This window comes from Prosopis cineraria, unplaced genomic scaffold (assembly GCF_029017545.1).
Source record: "Prosopis cineraria cultivar Desert tree isolate PC_DT_omini unplaced genomic scaffold, ASM2901754v1 PC7, whole genome shotgun sequence".
NCBI lineage: Eukaryota > Viridiplantae > Streptophyta > Magnoliopsida > Fabales > Fabaceae > Prosopis > Prosopis cineraria.
The window spans coordinates 26,698,051-26,705,218 of NW_026555338.1; the positions used below are offsets into that span (position 1 = coordinate 26,698,051).

The 7,168-nt window shown below is 33.4% G+C and overlaps 1 pseudogene; it reads left to right on the top strand.

The window, feature by feature from the left end:
* The window catches only part of LOC129316649 (uncharacterized), a 6,518-nt pseudogene extending 6,219 nt beyond the window's left edge, over nt 1-299 (top strand).
* The last annotated feature ends 6,869 nt before the right edge of the window (nt 300-7,168 follow it).

Consider the following 7,168-nt stretch of genomic DNA (forward strand, 5'->3'; position numbering starts at 1 on the left):
TTGATAAATTTTACGTACAATTACTAAAATATCCTTTATTCTATGTTTTTATGGAAAAAAAAAAATCAACCCATCTACTGCCAGCAACTAGGACACCTAGGGCTGTGCATGGGCAGGGTCGGGTAGGGCAGCCCCTTAACCTGATGCCCTGCCCTAAATGTTTTTGGGCAAGCAAACCAAGCCCGAAGCCCGACCCTACCCGAAAAATGCCCGACTTTGGAAGGGCCGGGCGGGCAGGGTCGGGCAGGGATCGGGCTCATCGGGCAGGGTCTCTAGCCTTGCCCAGAAATTCATCATGAAAAAGTCTAAAACAATATACTACACACTTAGTAGATACTAGACAATATAAATGATATTCCACTACCAACAACAATAAAGGAAGTCAAAAATAGAAGATAAACATAACATGATAAAATTCATCATAACACAAAGAGATTTCTCTAATAATTCAAATATGGTCCAGTCATCCATAAACAAAAATAGCCTTTTAAAAGGCCATAGATCTATCTTCCACAAACATCAACCATCAAGCTATCAAGCCATCAACCATCACCACAATAAGTTTTTAAAAGCCACAAGTCAAATAGTCTAATAATTCAAAGTTCAAACATAAAATTAATCCTAAAAAAATCCAACATAAACTAGACAAATTAAGTTGCCAATGCCCATTTGGCCATTCCTCCTAAGGTTGAAGCTGAACTACTGAACCATCACATCAAGAACCTGAAATAAAACAATAAGAAGAATTAAATTATATGACAATTTATAATAGAAAAAATAAATTAATTTAACAAAACTACCATATTGAGCATTCAAGCAACAATCTTTGTCCCTCTTTCAACCATCCACAGTCATAGTATCATAGTGATCTCCTTCAATGACAGTAGTTACTTCTAAAGGAAAAAGAAATCAAATTAAAAATATGTCCAACACTGTACAATAGCTAAAATCAATATTCATAGCACAGAAAAATACAGAAAAAAAATCAAATTAAATTAAAAATATTACCAGATTGAACAACATGATCTGTCTCTTCAAAGTTGTCAAATTCACGCAACTTATTAGCAAGTTCAGTGAGAGATGTTCCAGGTAAGAGCCAGTTTTGAGCATAAATCAGTGCTTCAGTCATTCGAGGAGATAGTAAACTCCTATATTGATCAACTACTCGCCCTCCGGTGCTAAAAGCAGATTCAGATGCGACCGTTGACACTGGAATAGCCAACACATCTCTGGCCATAAGAGAAAGAATTTTATATGTAGATGCATTTGCCTTCCACCATGACAAGATATCAAACACTGTACCAGAACCAGAAACGATCTCAAGATTAGCTGCAAGATATTTGTCCAACTCTGTCTGATCATCATTGGAAGTCTTCTGCTTTTGTGACTCCAGCCATAGAACACCAGGGTCATTATCATCATCTAAAGAGTCATCCTCTAATGAAATCACCCCTGATGGTGTAGATGAAGAGGGGATACTTGATTCCAAACTTACTCCAGCTGAATACTCATTATACAAATGATACAAGCAATCTTTCACCCTCATTTTCATAGCTGCACATACATCTGAATCAATGTAAAGCTGCTCAAAAACATGATTCACATAAGCCAATTTGTATCGAGGGTCTAAAATTACAGCAACCATCAATAAAGGATTCATATTATCAGTTTGACCCCAATACTTCTCATATTTTGTTTGCATGCTGAGGCTCATGTCCCCAAGGAGAGGATCAGCATTCAATATATTTTTTTGCAACAAATTCTGCACATGTGCAATTTGATGGAAGCATGTGTTAGATGTCACATTCAATGTAGAAGAAAAACATCAATGTGATATCATAAAAAACCTTCAAAAACTTGAGGAAGATACGGGCTCTACTCCAATCCCTTTCCTTAGGATATTCACGTCTACATAAACGGCCGATTGGGTCACGCTTAGAGATACGCTCATCCTCCTCGTTAATTTTAAAGTGAGCACGATATTCATCATCTTCATCATGCATTCTTTCAAACACTTTTTCAAACTTTAAAGCAGATTCAAGCATCAAATAAGTAGAATTCCATCGTGTAGAAACATCTAAGCATACAAGGCTTTTAGTGTCCAATTTCTCTCCATCAGCCCAACTTTTAAATTTAAGAAACCTAGAAGGAGAGGAACGAACATACCTTACAGCATTTCTAATGGAATCAAAGCTCTCCTTTAACTCCTTCAAGCCTTCATTCACCACCAAATTCAACACATGAGCACAGCACCTCAATTGTAAGTACTCGCCATCACATACTAACCCCTTCCAAGCCTTAATCCTCCTCTTTAAGTATGCTAAAGTTGTGTCATTAGCTGTTGCATTATCCATAGTTATTGTGAATACCTTGTCAATTTCCCAATCTAACAAACACTTCTCAATTGTCTTTCCTATTGTTTCACCTCTGTGATTTTCAATCATACAAAAATTCAGAATTCTCTTATGAAGTTTCCACTCAGGGTCAATAAAATGTGCAGTCACACACATGTAGTTGAAGTTTTGATTGGATGTCCAGCAGTCGGTAGTAATACAAACACGATGAGCACACTTCTTTAAAGCCTTCTTTAACAGCTTCATTTCTCCAAGAAATAACTGCCAACAATCCCTTGTCACAGTTGTTCTTGTAGGAATTGGAAATCTGGGTTCTAATTCATGCATCAATTTTCTAAATCCTTCCTTCTCAACAATCCTAAAAGGCTGCTCATCTGTAATTATAAATTCAGCAAGTGCTCTTCGACATCTCTTCTCATTATATGTGTGAGGAATCAAGCCTCTTCCTTGTCCTTGCATGCTTGCCCCTCCTTGTGACACATAATTCAGCATTGATTGCTTATTGTCTGTTGTGGCTTTGTGTGGGTTCTTGGGACATTTAGGTATGTGCCTTTTCAAGGAATTTGTCCCATGCTTAATTGGGTCACAGGATATGTGGTGTGGCAATATTTGCAAGCCGCTCTATACTCCCCATTTGTCTCTTTTAATGGCAATCTAAAAAAAAATTCCCAAACTTGTGATGATTTTGGTGTCCTCTTTTCAGGTTCTTTTCTCTTTTGACCCTTACACTCTGCTTCCTGAGGGGCTTTTGCAGTGGTACTAATAGGAGGTAGAGGAGGTAATGAAGATGAAGGCATTGGAAGAGGTGCAATCGAATCAGGATTAGTCCCACTTTCATCTTGGGGAGAGGGTATAGTCATAGGTGTGAATGGAGTAAGGTTAGCATTAGGACCCGTGGGAGTGGAACCAGGACTGACGTGTGCTACATGTGAAGGAGTAGAAGCAGAATTTTGTTCTTCCATTTTTGTGGCCTAACAAATAATTTCATTAAACTAAAAACAGAACCAGCACAAGAGTAGGCCAGCATATCGATGAACCATTAAAAAACCAGCAGAAAAATTAAAATCGTTTTCAATTTAATCAAAACAAAATAAAAACAAAGATCTCACAAAGAAAAGAAACAATCCAGCAGCAATGATACTTGAGCTTCAAATAGAGAGAGTGAAAGAGAACAGCTTCGAACAGAGAGAGTGAAAGAGAAGAACAGGTATGAAGAGAAGAGACCATTTACCTAAGCCTTGAGTAGACGAGTTGAATCAATTGATGAACTCGAGTGCGATGAGATGAATGATTCTGAACTCTAAAGCTGCTAACCCGAGTCCAAGATAGAGGAAGCTCTGAACTCTGAAGTTGCCAATGCCAGATGAAGGAAGCTCGAAAAGATCAAGGGACAGAGAGCGATGCCGGAGATGCGATTGAGAGAGAGGGATAGAGAGCGACGTCGGAATACGATCGAGATAGCAGAATGGAGAGTAACGCTGGAGATGAAATCAGATTCAGTGGCTGTGCGAGTAATCGAGTATGCAGCTGTGAGCAGGCGAGCAAGGCTGTGAGCACCGAGCACCGAGCAGGCGAGCAAGGCTGTGAGCACTGAGCACCGAGCAGGCGAGCAAGGCTGTGAGCATCGAGCAGGCGAGCAAGGTAGGGTTAGGGAAGTTCGGCTGTGACTGCGAGCACCGGCTGCACTATTTGTTCTCAATCTGAATCTATTGAAAATGGGAGTGACCGAGTGAGAGAATTAAGACTTAGGGTTATAATATTTTCATTTCCATTCATGCCCCTCACCAATTTAACAAATTACATAATATATTAATATTTTTATTAAAATATATATATATATACCTCGGGTCGGGCAGGGTCAATTGGTTGGATACCTTAACCCTAAACCCTGCCCAACCCGAATTTCGGGCTCAGCCCGACCATGCCCAATCAGTATTGGGCACATTGTTTAGGGCTCGGGTCGGGCATATTTAACTAGGGTCGGGTCGGGCATTACGGGCATATGGGCATCTTGCACAGGCCTAAGGAAAATGATAGAAAAATTCATTTAAATTATATAAATGACAGATTGACCTCACAAAATGGCATAATTCTCCTGGAGTCTTATAGGATGCTTCTATCATTAGGGAATTAAAGAAAATGACCAAATTACCCTCAAATAAAATAAAAATCTTAAACCTCAATACAGAGTCATTTTCACATGTTCTTGCCTCTACTTCATCTTCTTGTTCTCCTCTTCTTTGTGCTCTTCTTCTAGTTCGTGTTCGTCTCCTCCTCCTCCTCCTTATCACCTGTCTTATTTCTTTTTGAGTTTCTATACATGAGTGATTTGTTTTGTTAAGCTGTTGTACGTGGGTAGATGTAAGCAATCATTCTTCCTCTATTAGCAGTGCTATATGTGGGTAAATTTTCTCTCTTTCTTAAAATTTTCCTCTCATATGTGATAGTTGAAATTGATGTGGGTTAATATACGTAAATAATTGATCTTCATTTTCTCTTCATGATTAAAGTCTTCATTTTCTTGGATAAATGATAAATGATATATAATTTTTAGTTATGTTATAAATGCATAAATCAAAGTGGTGAATGACCAATACAAAGTTATGAATATAAAAAGAATAGTTATTGTTGGATAAAACATAACATATATGTGATTATGATATTTGGGAAATAGATATAATAATGAATGGCTATTTCATTGTTTCATTAGCATGGGAAATAGCTTCTTTTACTTTTAGTTTTGAAAAAAAAATTATTTTATTATTTTCACATAGGGGGACATTTTGTAAAAATATTGAAAGTAAAATACAATATAATAAGGGAGTGTGAGGATAAAAATGATAAGAGAAGGGATAACATTATAAGATTCAACCCTGCATATTTTTTTGTCAAAAGGGTTGTAGGGTATTTTTAAGCAAGTTGTAGATTATGTAACTGATAACAAGACCTTAGATAATTGTCACTTTCTAATTGTAGATTATGTAACTGATAACAAGATCTTGGATAATTGTCACTTTCTAATGTTTTCTTGTCATTTAAATTAAAGAAAGTTGTTATTTTTTAGATTAGAGTGGTAATTTATTTTTGCTGATTTAGTCAATTTACAGAGAGTACTGATAAATTACAATTTCTTGTTGCATTGTTGCGAATTTGGGGACAAAAGTTGTTAACATATTAATAAAAGTTGTGAATAGAAAGTTATGAATTTTTAACACCCAATGCATATCAGGACTCGTATATGCGGAGTTGTGAATGAATATTGAATTGTTACAAATTAAAAAAAATTGTTAATATAGAAACAAAGTTATGAATGGAAGGTTGAAAATTTTCAATACTTGATATATATCAAGACCTGCAGATATAAAATTGCAAATGACTATTGAATTATTATGAATTTAAAAATAAAAATTGTTAATATATAAACAAAATTTGTGAATGAAAAGTCGCGAATTTTCAACACTTAATACATATCAAGACTTGCAGATCAGGACTTGCAAATGGCTATTCACTTGTTGGAAATTTAGAAACAAAAGTTTTTAATATATGAATAAAAATTGTAAATGGAAAGTTGCAAATTTTTTACATTTAATGTATATCAGGACTTGCAGATCAAGACTTGCGAATAGCTATTAAACTATTGCAAATTTAGAAATAAAAATTATTAATATATGGACAAAAGTTGTGAATGAAAAGTCACAAATTTTTTAAATTGGAATAAAGGGGCAAAAGTATCATTTTCTATAATTTCCTAATGACAAAAATATCTCTTAAAACTCCAGGAGAATTATGTCATTTTGTGAGACTAATATGTTATTTATATAAGTTAAATGAATTTTTCTGTCATATTCTCCATATATATATATATATATATCAAACTTAGATTCTTGAAAGAAAATTAATTATTTCAAACTTAGATTCTTGAAGGAAAAATTAATTATTTAATTTCTATAATTTTAACTCAATTGTTACTTAATTTCTAAACTTTGATCTATAACTTGATTATAATTTAATTCCTAAATTTTGACTCTTACAATTCAATTTTTATAACTTTAAGTCTTTAACCATTTAAAATATTGGTTGCTATATTTTAAAATATAACATTTTAAAAAAAATTTAAAAATTTTAATCTTCATAATCTTTGAAAAGATTAAAGGGTTTTAGTAATTTAAAATATTAGTAATAAATTTTAACATAATTTTAATCTTGATAATTTTATTTTTTAAAAATATAGGAACCTATATCTAATATTTTAAATGATTAAAATTATAAGGATTAAGTTATAATAGTTAAAATTTAGAGATTGAATTACAATCGAGTTAAAATTAAAAAAAATTAAATTATAGTGAGTCAAAATTTAAAGATTGAGTTACAACTGAATTAAAATTATTAAGACCAAATAATTAATTTTTTTTATTTTAAAAAGATAATTATTTTCTTCAAATTTACAATTTTCATATACATCTATCATCCTCTCACTAATAATATTAACATAAATGAATTTGTTCCATTTTATTGAAAGGCCTTAATAAATCAAAATTATTGTCATTCAATTTTTAAAAAATAATTGAGTTTTAATATATCTAATCTGTTCTCCTCCAACAAACTACGATGGAATTTTCATACATTTTATTTTTGTCTGGCCAAAAAACAGCTGAATTAAAATTCATGTTTGTATCATTACCAAAAAAAATTATGCTTATAATTATTTTTTAAAATTTTAAATTTAAGTAGGTAATTATTTTTTAAAATTTAATTTAAATAACGCAAATTTTAGTTTTTGACTACTTTTTTTCCACGGGATTTGTCCCGCAAGC